This window comes from Lissotriton helveticus, chromosome 8 (genome assembly GCF_964261635.1).
Source record: "Lissotriton helveticus chromosome 8, aLisHel1.1, whole genome shotgun sequence".
Taxonomy (NCBI): domain Eukaryota; kingdom Metazoa; phylum Chordata; class Amphibia; order Caudata; family Salamandridae; genus Lissotriton; species Lissotriton helveticus.
This window is the reverse complement of record NC_136069.1, coordinates 1,706,220,725-1,706,242,251: the sequence shown is the minus strand read 5'-3', so window position 1 is coordinate 1,706,242,251 and position 21,527 is coordinate 1,706,220,725. Positions and strand designations below refer to the sequence as shown.

The following is a 21,527-nucleotide window of genomic DNA, read 5'->3' as shown; positions in this document are numbered from 1 at the left end:
AGCGCCTTGTGGTGTCTTCTCTTCAGAAAATATTGTTGCGCTGCCTTTGGCCCCATTCGCACATCGGTCCGCTACTGACGCCATCTCACAGGCTAATGGGGCACCCCACGCCGAGTTCCAGCATTGTAGGATGGCCACACCAGTACAGCAACTTGCTAGACATCACCTCGGTGCCATCCGGATCTTGGCATCTCAGCGCCTTGTGGTGTCTTCTAGTCAGAAAATATTGTTGCGCTGCCTTTGGCCCCATTCGCACATCGGTCCGCTACTGACACCATCTCACAGGCCAACAGGGCGCCCCACGCCAACTTTTACCATTGTAGGATGGCCACACCAGTGCCACAACTTGCTAGACACCACCTCGGTGCCATCCGGATCTTGGCATCTCAGCGCCTTGTGGTGTCTTCTATTCAGAAAATATTGTTGCGCTGCCTTTGGCCCCATTCGCACATCGGTCCGCTACTGACGCCATCTCACAGGCCAACGGGGCGCCCCACGCCGACTTTCAACATTGTAGGATGGCCACACCAGTGCGGCAACTTACTAGACACCACCTCGGTGCCATCCGGATCTTGGCGCGTTGTGCTGCCTTCGGCCTATTCGCACATCGGTCCGCAACTGACGCGAACTCACAGGCCAACGGGGCGCCCCACGCCGACTTTCAGCATTGTAGGATGGCCACACCAGTGCTGCAACTTGCTGGACACCACCTCGGTGCCATCCGGATCTTGGCGCGTTGTGTTGCCTTCGGCCTATTCGCACATCGGTCCGCTACTGACGCCGCCTCACGTGCCAACGTATTTTCTCCGCATTTTATACCCTATGCCGCATAACAGGTCATGTGACTTGTTTATAAAACTTTTCATTGGTTCATTTTACTTTTGGTTTCCTAATGATGGAAGGCTTGATCATATGACCTAAAAATAACACTTTTCATTGGATGAAAACTTTTTTTTTTTCCCAAACGATGAAAGCCCCACCTTGTTTCTGGATGTTTCAGACTGAAGCTGGCGTCACCATGAAAGCACCACCATCTCGTGGCTCCGTCGTGGTCATTCCGCGAGCAATCATGGCAGCCGCTCCCCACCAGAAGCCTGCAGGAGTCGGGGGCCCCCAAAACTTTTGATGAATCATCAAGGCGGAGGGGACGCTTTCGAGAATGGGGTCCAAGACCTAGCAGACAAGCGTCCGATTTCCAAGGTGTCCCAGGGCCATTTCAGTGGACCAGGCCCAAAAAGGAAACAGCCTGCCGCCATTTTGAGAGTCCTGTGACAGCCGCCTATCGCTGCACCGCAAGAGTGGGTGCAACTCAGCTAAATTGCGGCTTTTGACACAGTGGACCAAAAGCGGACGGAATGGCAACTGAAACGGTAAAGGGGCGCCCCACTACAACAGACGAGACTCCACCTGGAGAGGCCCGTTCACGCCGCCTCCCCCCCCCCCGGGGCGCCCCACGCCGTTATTCGGAGCAGCATTGTAGGATACCAAAACCAGTGCGGCAACTTACTGGACATCACCTTGGTGCCATCGTTCTGCTGCCTTGGAACTATTCGCACAACAGTTTGCTACTGATGACCCACCCCCCGCGACGCCCCACGCCGGATGCCGAAATCAGTGCGGCACCCAGGCAACATCACCTGGGTGCCGTCCAGAAATCTGGACGTTGTGCTGCGTTGGGACTATTCGCACAGCCGACCGCTACTTCGTTGTTTTTCCCTAAAAATGTTTATATGTTATTACTGTTTTTGTTTTGTTCTATATATTTATAAGTTATTAAAGTTTTATAATCTTACTACTTTGTTGGAGTGCTATATATTTTTAATGTGACACATAATTGTAAAAACTTTGATGTACAAAGAGTCATCCCTGGAATCTTCCGCTTCAGGCTCGGTCCCCTCCCCAATCACAATACAGGATGGTTTTCAGATAATAGGAACGCGTCTGCTGTGACGGATCTCATCGAGTGTGGGCCTTGATCTACTATAACTCCTTTGAAGAGGGGTGATTCTTTACAGCTGGGGCCATAAACTACATCTGCAGGGCTAGCTGATACCCTAGGACCGGCCTGGTAAATCGGACACAGAGGAAAAGGAGTGTCAGAGGGTGCGGTAGTGAATAGGGCGAAAGGGAGGTGTCGGGCGGGCACAGGGTGTGATTCTCAGGGAAGAGCAGCGCAGATGGGGGGTGGTTTATTACCCATGCATAAGACAGAGAGCGGGGGTGACCACTGCCTGGGTGAGATGCTTGCGAGGGTGGGGAGCCATGCTAAGGATCGACAGCGTGCACAGAGTGGGTCTGGTCAAGGCATCTAAAATGACTGCCGTGCACGACAAAAGTGTGGCATTTGAAAAAAGGCAAGATGGCGCAGACAATGTTTTTCAACACTTCCTGATTTCCTTCGAATCGAACGTTAACAGACGTTGGGGCATATTACCAAAGTTAAGCGATATTTATCCCTAACGATGCTTAGCAACGAATTTTTTACCGCTAAGCATCGTCAGAAATTATCGCAGATAAACCTTGCTATTATCAAGGTTTATCGCAAATACGATAAAAAACGACCGCAATGCATTAATATCGCTGAAAACTCAGCGATATTCATGCATTACCGAGCTAATGCTCTTAGCCATGTTATCCACCTCCCATTGGATAACATGGCTAAGAACTGCTCAGGGCAGGTGGTAGCTTTTGGAGATATTTGCGCTTATCGCGAATATTTCCAAAAGTTGGTAATAGGAGATAGCGATGTTAGCGACTGTTTCCAGTCGCTAACATCTTGGCATGCCCACTTTGCATGTCATTAGTGATAAATATCACTCACATGCAAAGTGGGGCCCAAGATGGTCGCTATCTCCTACTAGCGGTCGCTAACTGGTGTTAGCAACAGCTAGGTAATACAGAGATAATTTTATCTCCGCGAAGCGGAGCGCTGTTACAGATATATATCTTTTTTTGAACGTTAATTTCTTAAAATCCACTGAAGCACATATATTGAGACCTAGCAAAGGCACATCGAGCTACCAGTCCCTACAATTTTGCCAAGTTTCGCGCAAATCCATTCAGCCGTTCGATTATTATTATTATTTTTTTTTTTGCCCCGCGGGTCCCTTTTAAAACCTCCACATCAAACCTAAGAGGTCAAGGAGGATCTACTATGCCCCCTTATGGTCATTTGCCCCTTCGCTTTGGCCTCCTCTTGTCTCTCGATCCTACCGAGAGACAAGATGGCGGCCGCTACGGACTGTTTGCAATGTTTACAGACGCCGGAGAACCAATCAGCTTCACAAAGCTCCGTAACGCGAAAAGTACGCGAAGCGGAGCGCTGTTACAGATATATATCTTTTTTTGAACGTTAATTTCTCAAAATCCACTGAAGCACATATATTGAGACCTAGCAAAGGCACATCGGGCTACCAGTCCCTACAATTTTGCCAAGTTTCGTGCAAATCCATTCAGCCGTTCGATTATTATTATTTTATTTTTTTTTGCCCCGCGGGGCCCTTTTAAAACCTCCACATCAAACCTAGAGGGTCAGGGAGGATCTACTATGCCCCCTTATGGTCATTTGCCCCTTCGCTTTGGCCTCCTCTTGTCTCTCGATCCTACCGAGAGACAAGATGGCGGCCGCTACGGACTGTTTGGAATGTTTACAGACGCCGGAGAACCAATCAGCTTCGCTTCACAAAGCTCCGTAACGCGTAAAGTCCGCGAACCGGAGCGCTGCCTGGTCCGCTGTTACAGATATATATCTTTTTTTGAACGTTAATTTCTCAAAATCCACTGAAGCACATATATTGAGACCTACAAAAGGCACATCGGGCTACCAGTCCCTACAATTTTGCCAAGTTTCGTGCAAATCCATTCAGCCGTTCGGCCTAAAAGTGAGGCCAACCGCCCTATGGAAAACTCAATGTTAAAAACACGTTTTGGGACCCCCCTTTTTTCTCGGCCCCCCCTTGACGAACCCCCCCCAAATTTCCAGGGGCTGCTCAGAAACAAAATGTGCCATTTTCCTGAAAAGTTCAGCCAATTCCGTCCACAAACGCCAAAGTTATTAGACATAGAATTTTCAAAAAACCCATAGAGAAAAAATCCTAACTATATATGCCTACTGGCGACCGCCAGTAGGTAATATATATATATACTTCAATTTTCATAGGAATTACTTAAGTCATGACAGGAAAGTTCATGAGGGATTCACACAAATGCAATTTTAAAGAAATCCAATGTATGTGTTGGTGCAGGAGACTTTCACCACCATTGACACAGAACATTCTGCCAATGTGGTACTAAAATGTAGGTACATTTTGTTTTCATGCTGTATGTTATCGAATTCCTTCTGGTCACCAAGTGTTTTAAATTCCAGAGTAACATAAATTCCATGCCGATGCTGAAATCGCCTGTTTTAATCCTGATGATACCAGCCAGCTTACTGAGTCCCCCTCCCACTGACCTTAGGGGTATATCTACAAGAGGATATCGCCAACAGAACGTCAGCGTTAGCGACATCCTGCTGCCCATATTCCCATCTCCTTATTTGCAAAGCGGCATTAAGCCACTTGGCGTGGCATAACGCCTCTTTGTAAAAATGTCCCTCCGTTTCCAGGTGGGCTATTTATGAGACGGTTTGCATCGCTCTTGCACCACACAACATGATGCAAGTGCAACGCAAACCTTATATATGATTTGTGAAGCCACACAAGGGCACTTTGTTTGGTCCTGAGCAGCTTCACATATCTGTAGCAGAGCAACGCAGCGCAAATCACTGAGTTGCCGCTCTCTGCCCTGGGAAGGCGTTCCATGGGGGGTGCGTGAGTGTTGCCGTGCAACTCTCATAGTTTTTGACACATTATCAGATGTACCAGAATTGGTGGACTTGGGAATGCACCAAAAAGATACGCCTTCTCAGCGGAGGTATAACGTTGAGAGTATCTATAGAGGGATGTATGACATTACAACGCATGCTTTTACATCGCATGCCTTTACAACGCGGTTTTTACAACGCAAACCTTTACAACGCATAGCGCTTTGGGGTGCTGGATAGTGAATAGTTTAATTTACTATTCCAACTCCAGTCCCCGTGGACACTAGGGGAGGTGTTGGACAGTAAATTAAACTTATTCCCTATCCTAGAGTGCCCCCCAGCGCAATGCGTTGTAATGGTTTGCGTTGTAAAAGTTGCGTCGTAAAGGCACTGCGTCGTAAAAGTTGCGTTGTAAAGGATGTTTCCCCTATAGAGTGACTAAAAAGCAGTCTCACGTTCAATCGACTAAGACTCATTCTCTTGTGAAAGGAAAGACATCCTAGAGCGGCATGCTGTGTTTTCCTTGCACCCTATTGCATGACTGCATTTGAATGACGTGGCCATGTTAGGTAAGGGAAAACCACCCAGGAAACAATAGGATTGCAGCAAGCACTCTTTTCTAAAAGAACACAACTTCTGTCCAATCAAATAGTTTGGGAAGGAAGATCAACATGTGGGCGGAGCCAAAGGCCCTCTCTCAGTCCCACTTCTATAGGATCTTAAAGCTGATGTTTTGGTGTTACTGAAGACATGAAACAGGATCCTTCAGGGGAACAGATCAGACAGCCTCATCTGATGCCATATTTAGTGCTGTGGCTGTGGCAGGCTGCCTCATCATTAACCTCATGCTCGCGGCGGTTTTTTAAAGTTTTTTTAAGTTTTAAAAACCCCGCGGTTCATGACGAGCTCAGCTCGTCATGAGCGCACGGCAGGTAAAACTCATGACGAGCTGAGCTCGTCATCAGCCTCGAAGGGGTTAATAAACAAGGTGCTTTAAAATCCATACATTAATTTTGCAACAGGAGGACCTGAACAGAACAAGCACTGGCGTTGCCAATAGGTTTCGCATTTGGAAAGTTGGAGCTATTGGTTTTGTAAATGACATTTTATATTTATATATTGTTATTGACAATGCCAATAATGATATATAAATATAAAATGTCATTTACAAAACCAATAGCTCCAACTTTCCAAATGCGAAACCTATTGGCAACGCCAGTGCTTGTTAATGCTTGTTTCAGTTGTTTCAGCTCTCTCCAAGAGTGCATGTTGTCTCCCTTCCTCCGCCTAGCGCTATGTTCCTCTCTCCCATATATGCCTTTACCGAGGGCAATGTACGCAAGAAGGTCTGTAAATGTACAAAAACGAAACACTATCAGTTTTGAAAATTTCTCCCCTACTGTGATTCGTGTGCCAAGGATGTCTCAGTGTTACATAAACAGCCCCTCTCTGCTAACCCTTCACAGACTGCTGTGCCCCCTGGGCCCACCTCCATGTAATGAAGAAATACCCTCCCCCTCTTTCAAATGAGCCAGGGTGAGGCTGTAAGCCGGTCACTTTAGGCTGCAGAAGTGGCACTACCAGAAGCCCCCCGCCACACGAGAGCACCCTGGTATTCTCACAGCGGGATGTTATTTGTCACAGAGGACACGGCTCCATGCTGGCGCCGCTCGGATAACAATCCGCAGTGACAGCACTAAAAGCGTTGTGTGTGTTTGTGCTGGGAGGCGGCGGGCTGGGGGCGGGAGGAGTGTTTCAATAGTGGATGGCTGGGGAAGCTTTAGTAAGCACTGTAAATGGGAGGCATGTCGCAGAGAGCGCACACCAGCCATCTCAAAATGAAGACACGACCAGGAGGAAGCAGCATTAATGAAACTTTAAACTGGCAGCAGCAAATGCGTCTCAAAGCACACAAAACACGCTGCATTCTAAACAAATAATTAAATAAAAAAAACATATTGCCAACCGATGAAATAAAGGAAGCAAAAAAAAAGATTAAGCACTGTGTCCGGAGGAGTGTTTCACCAGTGGACGGCTGGGGAAGCTTCAGTAAGCGCGAAAGTGAAAGCATTTTGCTCGCGCTTGGAGATGAATGCCAAAGAAAAACAAGCCGAGCCACAGAAATGATAGGAGCCTTAGCCATTGTTAAAGATAAACGCGTGGCAGGCGGATTAGGGAGATGCGCGGAGGGATGCCGGATGGGGGGGCGGGAATGCGAACGAGGGGAGGAGAAGTGTGGCAGGCGGATTAGGGAAATGCGCGTGCTTGTGTGGTCACGTGACTCACATGCACTGTGGAAAAACTGCAGTGGTTTGACGAATCGATCGAGCACTTGAATTTTCGCCTATTACATTCGCAAGCGAATGATAATAGGCGAAACCTAAAAATAAAATATGACACCAACGCAAGTGGGAATACCCCCAGGGAGTCAGGGTTTTTAGTTTTTCATCTTTGGAAACTAAACTCCAACTTTGTGAGTTTTGTTTTTCTGAAAACAAAAGCGTTTGCTGAGCGGCCAAACAGCTGTGAAACATGGCTGACCCTCACCAAACTTTCACTGTCTTCAGTGGTGCAGACATGACAGGGAATCCCCTGGAGGCAGAGACAGGCCAGACACACTTTAAATGAAGCCCAGTGAGAATGGAGCTGTTCCCCCATCCCACAGCGCCACCCAGAGGGCAGGGGGGGGACAGTCAGCCGCTGACTGCCAGCACATACTGCCTGGTTAGCATGGACTTATTTTGGTCCTTGTCAGACTGTAAATTTACTTCTGAATCCCGGTTTGTGAAATCACCTGAAATAGAGTTATTTATGTGCTTGAAATATCCGCACACTGCCACACAAGGAACTATTCTTGCAAACCTCGAATTCAATGCTATAAAAAAACACACCCTGCGAAAACTAGCAAGATCACAGGAATCAGATGAAGCATAATATCTTTTAGGAAGGAGGGAATGACTAAATCCACTTAAATTGCAAGCATCTCACTTTTTAGTTCTGGCCTAGAAACAGCTTGAGTGCAACAATCTGCTGTAATAAAAAGAAATACAAATAAAAATCCATGCATGTATAAATGCAGAGAGGGGCTTTACCCATCATTTTGAGTAAATCAGACAGTCTTGGCTAACACCAGACTTTTAAGAAGGCTGACGGTGATGTGTCTTATCAAAACTTAAGTATGCCAGCATTGGGTGCATGTGAGGTATATTAAGAAGTGTGAGCAGCACAGAGGCAGAGCCAGGAGCTGCTGAGCCATTTTATTTGGCAGTTTTATAAACCTCAGGCTTGAGCCGAAGGTATTGAGGCAGTTCACTAGAGCACCAGGTACAACACTCAAAAACACATTCATTTTGGATATTTTTTAGGTGTGGGGCGATCGAGGCCCAGATTCACGGAGGACTTGCGTTCTGCAAGTCGTTGCAAGTCCTTAACAGGTATATACTAAGCCACACATAGCAACTTTGGGGCATACTATCAAGGGGGGGGGGGGCGATAGGAAATTATCGCCGCTTTAGAGGACGTTTTCTGCCGGTAAGCGGCGATAGTTCTATCACCCTATTAGCAAGCTGTCGCTAGGCGATAGCGAGCGGTTTGGTGCCCGCTTTGCATGTCAGAGATATTTATCGCTAATGGCATGCAAAGTGGACGTACCCAAACTGTTAGCGACTGAAAGCAGTCGCTAACATCGCTATCATCTATTACCAACACAGGCGTAGCGATGGAAATATTCGTGCTAAGCGCGAATATCTCCAAAAACTAACACCTGCTCTGACCAGTTTTTAGCCATTATATCCAATGGGAGGTGGATATAATGGCTAAGACCCTGTTAGCGATAATGCGTGAATATCGCTGTATTCTCAGCGATATTCACGGATTTTGACACTATTGCCGTGAATTTTATCACTTTTGAGATAAACAATGCTAATAGCACGTTAGCTCGGCGATAAAATCCGGTGATGCGCGGCGATAAAAATATTGCTGCTAAGCCTACATAGCGATAAATATCGCTATTTGTTGATAATATGCCCCTTTATGTGGCTTTGTGCGCTTTAGGGAAATATTAACACACTGCAGCACATACAGAAGCCGAACTTTACTTTGCCTCAGTGATGGGTTCCTGGCTGTTTCCACGCATCCACCAATGGATTTTGACGCAGTTTCCGGTTTACTAAGGTAAAATAAACTTGCACCAAATGTTGTGCCTCCGAGACCCTGGAATAACAAGAATAAATGTATATTTCTCTCCTCGTTACTTCCCTTTTCTTTGTGTGATGCATTTCGAATCACACATAGAACAAGCATTGGCATAGCCAATAGGTCTCGCTTTTGACACATAGAAAAAGGAAACGGTCTTTAAGGTTTGTTTTTGTGCAAGAAGGGGTCCCTTCATGGTTCCAGGGTGTCTCTGTTGACGCTAGGCAGCACACAGCGCTCCCGGCCAGGAGGCAGCAGACATGTGCCATATCTTTGAACACATGGTGCATGTCTGATGCTACTCTTTCATGCAACACAGCAGAAAGAGTTGTCTTGCTGCGCTGCAGGAAAGGTTAGAATCACAGGATGTGAGCTGATGCCAAGACTCAAACCTGTCTCACCAGTTCCAAAGTCACCAGCTCTTGGAGTAATGCCACATCCTCTCACCGTCTGCCAAAATAGGCAAAGGCATTTTGTTTACAGCTAAAACGATGAATTATGCATGCATCTGAAGTTATGCAACCTGACAAGTAAGAGTGTGGAAGGCCTTACAAGGCTCTGTTAAAATAAAATGGAAAGGGGGACATTTCAGAGTTATTTTGAAAAACAGCTCACATTGGACTGTTTGTGCATTGCATGAAAAGGAACTCGTTTTCTGCTGAAGAGCACACGGTGCAAGAGCTGAATGCTGTCACTCACAGCCAAGCAAGCCAATAGCTGGAGAGGGCTGACTCTGTTGCCCATGCTGAGGTGGCCAGAACAAAAATGTGAGTGACAGAAAAACAGACCAATGTCTAGAGTAGGCGGGCTGAAAACCCCTCTGAATAACTATATTGTGAGCATAATTTTACTAAAATAAATCTGCCTTGACTATCTTAAGATCTAAACAAAGACATAGGTCTGGCATTGACCTTTGGCCTTTCGGCTTTGCTAAGGTTGATGTTGGTTGTGACAGGTGTGTGTATGAAGGCAGCCATTGTTTATATGTTTGATGTGAAAGAACACATTGCACCTGATCTCCCTGACCCGGAAGGTGTCTCCTTGTGCACTTAGAAGAACAGCAGGAAGCTGTCACTCATAGCCAGGTGCACCAGTGGCTGTCGTGGGCTGACCCTGTGCCCCATGCTGTATGCTGTGCTGGGCAGAACCAACTGTGCATGACAATACAGTCGCCCAATCATGAAAAGGGCTGACTGAAAGCCTCTATAAGTGGGCACCCTATATGTAGTTTTATTAAAAGTAATGGGCAACTGGGACTTATGTCGCTTGCATTGGGTCCACGGCACTCTTGCTACGCTAAAGCGTGAAGGGGTATGTGAAATGGTGTGTGATGTGTGTGAGGGCAAAGAGGTGTGTGAGAATGCGAAAAGACATATTTGAATGTCTAGGGATTGTGGGAAAGGTTATGCATGTTTACAAAGCAGTAGGGGCCTCATTTATGAGGCTAAGCGTCACTTTTACGCCGCCGGTGCGTCACTTTTTGTGACGCACCAGTGGCAGAAAAAATGCGCCTTGTTGCACCATATTTACAAAGTGACGCATCTAGGTAGATGCGTCACTTTGTAAACCCCTGCGTCACATTATACCTTCACTAGGTGTAATGTATGCAAAGGGGACGTATTGATGCAAGGAAGGGTCGTAAAAGTGACGCAGTGAAATCTATGAGATTTGACTGCGCCACTTCTAGGTCACAAATGCGCAGGCCATTTCACATGGGGCTTGCCCCATGTGAAAGGACACATTGCTGGAGTTGCATCACTTTTGTGATACACTCCAGCAATGCGTCACTTTTGCGCCATACAGATACGTCAGAAATACTGACGTATCTGTAACTCCTTGCGCAATGATGCGTCATACTGTAAATATGACGCATCATTTGTGTTGCAAGGAGGGCGCAGTGAAAAGTGACGCATCGCTGTTTTCACGCAGCGATGCGTCACTTTTCAAAAATGAAGCCCCTAGTGTGTATGTGGAAAGGTATATGTGAATGTGAAGGCACATGGGTGAATGTGGAAAAATATGTGTGAATGTGAAAGGGTGTGTGTGTTGATATGAAAGGATGTGAGTGAGTGTGAAGGCATAAATGGGAATTCGAAGGCCTTACATGAATGTGAAGGGTTATGTGTGAATATGAAGAGAACTATGTAAATGAGAAGAGGTGATTGTGTGTATGAAATGGTATATGTGATTGTGGACAGAGGTGTGTGTATGATGTGAGAATATGGACTAATATGTGTGTGAATGTGAATAGGTGTAGTTCAATTTCAATGGATATATGTGAATGTGAATAATTGTGTGTGAATGTGAAGGTTTGTATATTTGTATGTGCCTGCAGTGCTTAACATCAATTTATTTTCCCTGATGTGTTTCACAGTTAGGCCCCAATTTACAAAGGTGTCATGCAACGCATCGCGACACCCAAAAGTACTGCGCATCACTGTGTGACATGGATAGAGTAGGACAGCAGCATACCCAGAGAGATATTTTATAGATATAAGGGGTAAAAAGGTCCCAATCCCTTACTGGCAGGGAAATGAGCATAGAGTCTTCTGTTTCTGGTTCTTGCCCTTGACAGGGGGAAAACCCCCTAACCCCTTAACCCCTTCCGCCGCAGCGCTAAGGGTAAGGCGGGGCCGCGCGGCGGTCCCGTGCTCGTGACGGAACCGCTCCATCACGGCCCTAAGGTGAGCTGTGCTTGTGACGGAACGGTTCCGTCACGGACCCGCCCGCCCATTAGAACGTCAGCGCAGGCACGGAATTCGTGCCGTGCAGACGCGGCGAGCAGGCCGTGACGGAACCGTTCCGTCACCAGCACAGCCCACCCGAGGCTCGTGACGGAAGGGTTCCGTCACGAGCATGCGGGGGGTTAATGTGAGCAAGGTGCAACAGGTTTTTCTGGGCAAGATTCGTTCCATCCGTGTTTTCTGGAAAAAATTCCAATCACGCACTGGTTTGTTATGAGGTGTTTATAGTATTATTGGCATTCTGTCCTAAGAGTGAGTGAAAGAAAAACAGCCAACACGTGTTTCGCCCCCTTACATGGCCATCCGGCCCGGAGCTTCCTCAGGGCAGGTAATATTTTTGGAAGTCAATCAACGTCGTAGGGAATTAAAGGCCCTAGTGATTCTTAAGTCACGGGCATAATGCCGGGTCAAGCTATGGCAGTCAGCTTACGTCGGTCAGAGAGATATGGCACTCTCCTCCTCTCTCTCTAGTGCCAGTGCAAAATGTTGCTACCAAGCACAACGCGCACACCTTTGCACCTACTTTGTGTGTGCGCTGTACACTGCATCACACATGCAACATCGGGGAAAAAAGGAGAAATGAAAACATTTTTCCTTTTAATGCCTGCTTCCCAGCAGCGCTACTTTTTGGTGCAAATCCCTGTCCACTAATATTACTAGATAGTGTTTTGCATCGAAATCCATGGGTGGTTGCACGGGAACGTGCATGTATCACCCATGCAACGCCACCTTGACGCTAAGTAACACAAAGAAGCTCTTTGCACGGGTTTGCATTACTTTTCCTACAAACCAACTCAAATACTAGTTTGCGTCGGTGTGTAAATCCCCAACAAGGGTTTTGAGTAGGATTTGTGTTAAAAACCCAACGCGAAACCTTTGTAAATCTTGGCCCAAGTGTTTTATTTACAGACAGCGCAGCTCTAAAATAGTGGCAAGGTGTGTATCTTTTAGTTTCTGAGCTGAGCTGTCTGAAAATAAAGTGTAAATAATATCTCTTACAACAAGTCTCTTTCATGGCTTTGCTTCCTCCGTTTCACCCTCAGCACCTTCTCAAAACCTCCCCATGCTTTCTGACCTGGTCCTGACATGGTACATTCTATGTACAGAACGGTAAACAACCTTTACAACGCAACTTTTACCACGCAGTGCCTTTACAACGCAACTTTTACAACGCAAACCATTACAACGCATTGCGCTGGGGGGCGCTCTAGGATAGGCAGTCTTGAGTTTAGGCCTAACTGATGCTTTTCTGCCTGGGGGGGGGAGTATTAGAAGCCCCTTTCGATGACAAACAGAATACCCTGACAGAGTTACAAACAGAACACATAGTAGAGAATCAAGAAAGTGTAAAATCAAAGGACATATTAGAGAAGGAAGACTTAACAACAGCTAAATTGGGTAAGAATAAGAAGGCTACTCCTCAAAACCTAGATCCAGTGATCGGAAATGCACTTGAAGCAATTGTCTCCTCAATTTCAGAGATGAGAGAGGAAATAAGGCAGGACTTCACAATATCTAAGACGAATCAAGCGGAGATTAGAGACACTTGCGAAGAGCTGGGACAAAAACTTGAAGGCCTTTGTGAGAGAACGGAGGCACTGGAAAGTTCAGTGGGCCAACTGACTACAAATTTAGAAGCAGCTAGATCCAAAATTTACACTCTTCAAAGAGATGGGGACGACATGAGAGAAAAAATCGAAATGTTAGAAAACTATTCCAGACGCAACAATATCCGACTCCTCAAGATACCGAAGGGAAAAGAAGGGGGGGACCTCAAGAAATTCATTGTACATCTCATAAAAGATACATTGAATTTGGAAGAAACGTTTGAGGACCTGGAAAAAGACATTCAGCCAATACATAGGGACCCTTTTCGCCTGAATCCTGCAAGGACTAAGCCAAGGAAAGTTCTAGTTAATTTTTTAACGTATGCCCTTAAATACAACATCTTAAACCTTGCCTTAAAAGTTGGTTCTATAAAGGGACCAGACTTCGTATTTGAAATTCGATCAGATCTCTCGAAGACCACCCTAGAGAGGCAGTGGGAGTTGGGGCAACGTATGGATAAATTCAGGTCACTTGGCGCAACGGTCCAGAGGAGATTCCCCGCTTTTCTTAGGATTATGTACAACAACAAGATGCACAATGTTCGCTCCACTCATGATGCGGATGAGTTACTTGAATCTATTAGAGATCATGCTCAAGCTCAGGCGCACAAAACAAATTAAGTAAGAATATGAATCTGAACAGGAATAGTTATAAAATCAACAGAGAAATTTAAAAAAAAAAAAAAAAAGAAGGGAAAATCAAAATGATTAAGGGGTGATGTGGAAGTAATATGAGGGGAAACGAAAATATATCAAAAAGTTGAAAAAAAAAATATATAAAGTCTATCTTAAAAAAAGAAAAACTATATATATATAAACAGAAAGGGAAATGAAATAATTTAGAGCACATACACTCACTTTATTTAAATACCAAAAACGAAAATCAAGCATACCTCATTTTCATCTCTTTTATTCATGATGTTTTGATTTCTATAAAACAGAATTAGATACGGCTATGGTTTTTTCACGAAAGGTGGTAGAGGGGCGAAGGACAGGTTATTGGTGGGTGGAAATTGGCTCAACGCCGAGCCAGAATAAGTAAGGGGGGGTTTCCCAGGGGGGAGGGGGGAAGGGGGGGCAATAAAATGAAAAATCCTCATTTGTCAGATCAATCTAATTTTTCAGAAACCAACCGCTCACAGCATGCAAACAAAAATACTTTAAAGCTAGATAAATATCAAATTCATAATTCAAAAATGAAGAAGATAGAGAAGAGGAAGGCAGGGGGTGAAGTTAAATGATGGCAAACTTAAATTTCATGTCCTGGAATGTCAATGGTCTGCGAGTGCAAGGAAGAAGAGATAGGATTCTACAATATCTTAGGGATTCGCAAGCGCAGATCATTGCGTTGCAGGAAACGCACCTTCTTAAGTCTGAGGCCAATACTATACTCAAGAGACATAGATGGATAGATACATTTTGCTCCACTGACCACAATGCGAATGTAAGAGGGATCATATTTATATTTTAAAAATCTGCAAGAGCACAAATCCTAGATTGTAGGGAAGACAAGACAGGAAGATGGTTGATAGTTAAAGTCTCACTTGAGGTCAGAACAGAACATTGGTAGGTTATTACGGTCCAAATTCCGATGATCCATCGCATCTGGATGCCGTAAGAAACCATTTGATATCAACTCAGGATCCAATAATCTGGATGGGAGACTTCAATATTGTTCTTGATCTAACTTTGGATAAATCGAATAAATCCAGAGTTGCTAGTATGGTAAAATCAAGAGAAACTCTTAAATTAATTATGAAACATCTAGGACTGGCGGATTTGTGGAGAGAAAAAGCGGGCAATAAGCCGGGAGTATCCTTTAGAAACAGTCGCTTTAAACATAAATCTAGAATTGATTACGTCTTTTTTAGCTACTGTCTAAAGGATACCCTAATATCAATAAATTATATACCATCACACATATCAGACCACTCAGCGATAGTTTTTACCCTAAGAAGAGACAATTTAGTAAAACATCATTCCTGGTCTTTCGATCGGACCATTTTGTTGGAGCAGGAAGAGGTCAATTTTTTATCAGACATAGCTATATCCTTTTTCGATATTAATACAGTTTCTGCTACCCCTACAATGGTCTGGGAGACATTTAAGGCCTTCTTAAGGGGGCAGATCACAAACAGAGCCTCTTATAGACGGAGGAAATATAATGAGAAAATTAGGAAAATAGAAGAGGACATGACATTTTTAGAATTAAGACTGGATCCGACAGTTGTAACATCTCCAGATCATGAAAAGCTGGCCGAATTGAAAAATCAATTAGAAAATATTCTGCAAGAAAGAATAAATAAGAGGTGGGAAGTGAGTAAATCTTCCCACTTTGAGTTTGGCGAAGCTTCAGGAAAAATTTTGCCGTGGAAAATTAAAAATGATAAAGCCCTTAACTATGTAAGAGAAATCAGGGTTGCAGGGGAGACAGAGACTAGATGTACTAATCAAGATATAGGAAGGGCATTTTATGAATTTTTTGAGGAGATCCATAAAGAAGACCTCTCTAATGATCAACAGGCAAGAGATAGGTGGTTAGGTTCCATTATACTTCCAACTCTAACAATAAATCAAAATCTGTCACTTGAGAAAGAGATCTCGGAGGAAGAAGTCATAAAAGCAATCCGTCACTCAAAAAAGGGAAAAGCGGCAGGGCCGGATGGCCTGCCAGGAGAAATATATAGATCTCTTGAACAGATTGTAGCCCCAGAACTCACGGTACTCTTTAATGGAATCTTACTAAATGGCGACATACCACCTAAATCTTGGGGAGAAGCCACCATAGTGCTTATTCCTAAACCAGGAAAATCCCCATTGGAGTGTGGTTCATACAGACCAATATCACTTCTTAACAGCGATTATAAACTTTTTACTAACATCATTTCCACAAGATTGGCTAGTGTCATTGGCAGCATCATTCACCCTGACCAAAAGGGATTTATTAAAGGCAGACAGTTAGCAGAGTTAACTCATGAACTGGTGGGGGCCATAGACATAGCAACTGCCACCTCTGTACCCCTGGCTACCCTGACCCTAGACGCGACCAAAGCATTTGATAGAGTCAATTGGCTCTATCTCAATGATGCATTAAAAAAATTGAATTGTGGGGAAGGCTTTTGCAGAACAATTAAATTACTTTACAACACACCTTCTGCAAGGATAATGAATAATGGGGGCCTGACTGATGCATTCAATATAACTAGGGGCACAAGGCAGGGCTGCCCGCTTTCCCCACTCCTTTTTAATTTATATGTTAACCGTTTGCTCAAAGGCTTAGGACCGAGGCTAAAATTCCATCCTTTAGCTATGGAGAGTGGGGAAAGCGGGTAGCTTTATACGCGGATGATATCCTGATATGTACATCTGACCCAGTTAAGGCATTCCCAGTTATTATCGCATGTGCAAAAGAATTTTGGCAAATATCGGGATATGATATAAACTCTAGCAAGACAGAGGTAATGGTATGGAACCTTCCAAATATCCAGTTAGAAGCAAAGATCTCAACATCTATGCGCTATTTAGAAATAAGAATAACACAGGGAGTGGATAAAATAGGATCAAATAATCTAGAGAGAACACATACTGAAAGTAAGAAACTTTTAAAGTCTTGGTCACACTTACCACTCTCTATAACTGGTAGAGTGAATCTAGTTAAAATGTGTATCCTCCCCAAGTTTACTTTTATGTTTAATACAATCCCAACTGCATTTGAGCAGAAACAATTGGAAAAATCTAAGAGGGAAATTAATTCTTTTATATGGAATTATAAAACTACAAGAATTGCATGGAAGAAATTAAGAAGAAGAAGGGAAAAGGGGGGTCTTGCACTCCCAGACCTGTTGTACTACTCATGGGCTTTTCAGATTTCACATTCGAGAATGTTATTGAAAACACCATCTAATTTAACTTCTAATTCCATGTATAAAGCAACAGTAATGGGGGCAAACTTAACACCTGAAGGATGTATGTTCAAATTCGGAAACTACAAATTTTTCAAAAAAATTAAACTTAAAATGGCACAATCATGGGCTAAAAATTGGTATAACATAAGAAAAAAAATAGGCCTGTCATATTATTCTACGTATTCTCCAATTTGGGACTCACCTGGCTTACCAGTATTCTTGAAATTTATGTTATAAAATACCATAAAACAAGCAGGGATTACTAGGTGGGGTCAACTGATCAGAGACGGGAAACTAATATCCTGGAACGAATTACAAGAACTAGTAGGAACAGGAATATCCAGATTTAAATATATCCAACTAGATAGCTGGGTGAGATCACAAAGCTGTATAGACTCCAACATTGGAAAAATTAATGCGCTAGAACAAATGCTGGTAGAGCGACCCAGCGGAGGAAAAGAAGTAGCCACCTGGTATTGGCAGATGTTAGAAGAAAATGATGGGGAGTTTAAATTACCAGACGAGTTATGGGGGACAGTGATTGACACTCCATGTGATGAGAAATGGCAACAATCCTGTGGCTTACTGTATAAAACGGTAAAAACCCGCATGGCTAAGACGTAACCATCTTTTTTCAATTCACCGCGCATATATAACACCATTAAAATTGTCTAAATTTCTCCCAGACAAAAAATGTAACAAATGTAACATGGTAGATGCTAATGACATACACATGTTCCTAGAATGTCCAGTTCTCCTGAATTTCTGGGAAGAGGTGAAGAACACTTTGAACTCTATCTTACAAACATCTTTGTCAATTACTCTTCCACTTGTCATCTTTGGAATAGAAGATAATATTAAGGGCAAGGAGAAATCTTTCCTTTTTTATGCGATTTTATTGGCAAGAAGACAGATCTGTATTCAGTGGACAGATAAAACTCCCCCTCTACATTCTCGGTGGCTGTTTTCTTTATATGAAACATCTAAAATGGACCTCCAAAGAACTGCTAGCAAACGTAATTTGGCCTTTTGGGATCTTCGGATTAACTGGAAATGAACCCAGGGTTTTTTTTTTTTTGTTTTTTTTTTTCCCGGGTCCGCTGATTATGCCATTAACGCCCTTAGACCTGGGCCAGCTTAGAATCGATTGGGTCCTACGGGTTGAAAAAATACCTAGATAGAACTAAATATATTTCTTCTCAGTTTTGGGACATCTATGCCATCGGAAAAATTAAATCACGGCTTTGAGCCGTGAATGGTGGTTGGCAGGACCCTTTACGGAAAAGGGAAGGCAAATGAGGACAAAAAAAAAAAAAGCAAAAAAAAAATGTACTATCCAACACCTTCCCTACTATCCACGGGGACTGGAGTTGGAATAGTAAATTAATCAATTCACTATCCAGCGCCTAAAAGCACTATGCGTTGTAATGGTATGCGTTGTAAAAACCTCGTTGTAAAAGCATGCGATGTAAAAGCATGCGTTGTTATGTCATACATCCGTACAGAACATTACACGTTCACACAATGGAGCCCTCTTTCACTCCACCCCCTCCAGGTGCAGAAAACAGGGCGGCTTTGGATCCAGTCACAGTGAAGCATAAAGGGTCCAGGATCCTATCATGAACAGCTGCGTATGCGCAGTGCAGAGCTGTGCACCTCTTATTCTGCATCTGGGGTGTCTCAAATTCATACAGATGAGATGACCCGGAATTTCTTCTCGTTAAAGCATTAAATGGAGAAACCAGAAGTCTGGGACAGCAAGCAAGGATTGCCTCCCTCTGATTCCGACTTCTTCTGTCTAAACTTCCTCTCTCACTCTCGCTCTCTCGAGCCTCCCCACCTAACCCTCTCCCCTTTCACAAAAAACCCATCTGTTGGCCTTCAGGAAGGCGTTGAAGACATGGTTAGAGTGGAGAAGTGTGGCTCACTGGTTAGAGCGGCATACCCTGATGCAGAGGTCAGACCCGGGACCAGGGTTCAATTCCCGACGCGGCAGGGTCTTGAGCTCAAAATGTCCATGGACTCGATAATTCTCGCCTTGGTGCCTCGAATCATGGGTTCACACTCTGCGACTCTGGGCAATAGCTTGCTTAATCTCCACTATGGCCCCACCACGATGGGATGCCTGGTCTTCACCTTGGGTATGCCCAGTAGGGGTTATCTCCCAGGGAAAGCCAGGACGGGTTTCCAAAGCAAGCGCTAAGAGACCTGTCAGTGATTTGGCGCTATATAAATCGAAATTAACATAACATGGTTGTTCAGTCTCTAAGGTGCTTTTGAACCATTTAGTTGTATCCTGTCTGATGAGCAAGCGCCTTGACACCCTCGGGTTAATGCCTCGCGCTCTATGAATCTCCTTTTCATTTCATTTCTTTCGGGTAACCCAGATGATGTGCTGCTGAAGTGGACCTATTTAATGGTTCTGTTTCTTACCTTGTGGTGCTGAGAACACTTCCCCTGCCCAGAGGGCGAGCACAGTGAGGAGTAGGAGGCAGCCCGCAGTCTTCATGGTGATGCTGGAGACGGTGGCGTATGATCTCTGGAGCTCAACTTCTATAGGTTTTATAGACCCCTGGGTGGGACTCTCACAGCTGGCGTTGTTGGTGACACCCTCAAGGCTGGTCACGAGTGTTGCGTGAGTGACGCCACTCCAGTGCCAGTAATAACTCCCAGCAGCATTACCTGTTCCCCTTGAGCAATATTTATTTATATTAATTCATGGTTTCATAATTTATACAGGTGTTCCTGTTACATTAAAACAACGGTATCCTAATGTGTAGCGCCAAGTGTGATCCCGGCCGCTGTCTGATCTACACGTCCTTTGCAACCTGGCACATTCCGTCCTCTGTAGGAACAAACTAGATTTCTCCACCATTTGGAGAGAGGCCCAGCACTGACGCCTCTCTTGCAACGTTTGTCCCAATTCCTTTCTTCCAAACTGGTCTAAGCTGCCTGGGCACTTGGATCATGGCTAAACCTTCTCTTGACTCCAACTCTCCTCCTCCTCCCTCTCAGCCTCAGTCCCCTCTTCTTAATCACTTGAAGCTTCTCTTCCCTCTATCACAGATCACCTCACATCACGTCATATTCGATACTGCAAGGCCATACTCAAAATATTGTAGGCGACATATCGATGACCAAGATATCAACGAAGCAAGTCATGAGAAGCGTAGGAACGCCGATGCTCACCCATGGAACGCCGATGCTCACCCATGGAACGCCGATGCTCACCCATGGAACACCGATGCTCACCCATGGAACGCCGATGCTCACCCATGGAACGCCGATGCTCACCCATGTAACGCCTTCCCAGGGCAAAGGAGCGCAAGGCAGCGACTTGACCAGCCTGCGTTAATCCAGGTTTACCAACCAGCTTGCCTTGCTTGGCAAATCCTGCTTAAGTATTGCGTTACCCTTGCGATACTGTGTGTGACTCAAGGGCAAGATGATACAGGGCTAAATCTGTCCCCCTATTAGCACGTTGTCAAAAACACAGAAAGGGCTCTAAAGAAAGTCAAACCATTTCTTCCAGAAATAGACTTCAGAACTGCTGTTGAAGCCCTTGTGCTCTCGCATCTGGATGGTGGTAATGCTGCAGTCTCCCAGACTCCACACTTGGCACCCCTCAGGGGCATCGAGCACACCACAACACGTCTCGTCCATGGCCTGAAGAATACGATGCATAAATGCATAACCTTACCTTAACTCCACATCTATGTTTGTTCACGATAAATACACAGTCAAAGTAAACCTTTGCTCCTCTCTGCACACTTACCTGTTTGATATTTTTGCAGCCAATATTTGGGGAACAGAATTTCATGTTGTTGATATTCTGGTGCCATACCCTTCTGATGTCTCTGAACCCCCTTACACGGCTGACCCTATCAATGGCTCCTAAAACTATCACTGTATCCTTAGAACTGTCCTCCCTAAGCGAGGTTTGGGATCCACGCTGTTGTGACTCATTGTCTTTCTCTCACCACAGGGGCTTTGCCATGAGGACGGTTGACTCCCTCAGGGTTGGGTCTGAGGTCCTTACCTTTATTTCCATATATGTAGGCTTTCCTGTTTTCAGTTTCTATTTTTGGTAAATTCTGGTGGGGTTTTTTCAGTGTTTTCAATATCTTAAAAAACTGTTGTTATCAGTGGTTACACATTTTCACGCCACTAAAAACAACAGAAAAAGTGTTTTTCCGGTGTTTATGAAACGTTTTGCTTTTATCATTGCTTGCTTTCTGCACTGAAAGAACATGGTATATAGACAGTGTACGTA

At 44.7% G+C, this 21,527-nt stretch overlaps 1 long non-coding RNA gene across 1 annotated transcript in view; it reads right to left on the bottom strand.

Annotated features, from left to right (window-relative positions):
- The window catches only part of LOC144772161 (uncharacterized), a 41,438-nt gene extending 21,601 nt beyond the window's left edge, over nucleotides 1-19,837 (bottom strand). The window contains exon 1 of the long non-coding RNA XR_013599675.1: nucleotides 19,688-19,837. This is a non-coding gene — a long non-coding RNA (uncharacterized LOC144772161). The remainder of the gene's footprint in view (nucleotides 1-19,687) is intronic.
- Nucleotides 19,838-21,527: the final 1,690 nt, after the last annotated feature.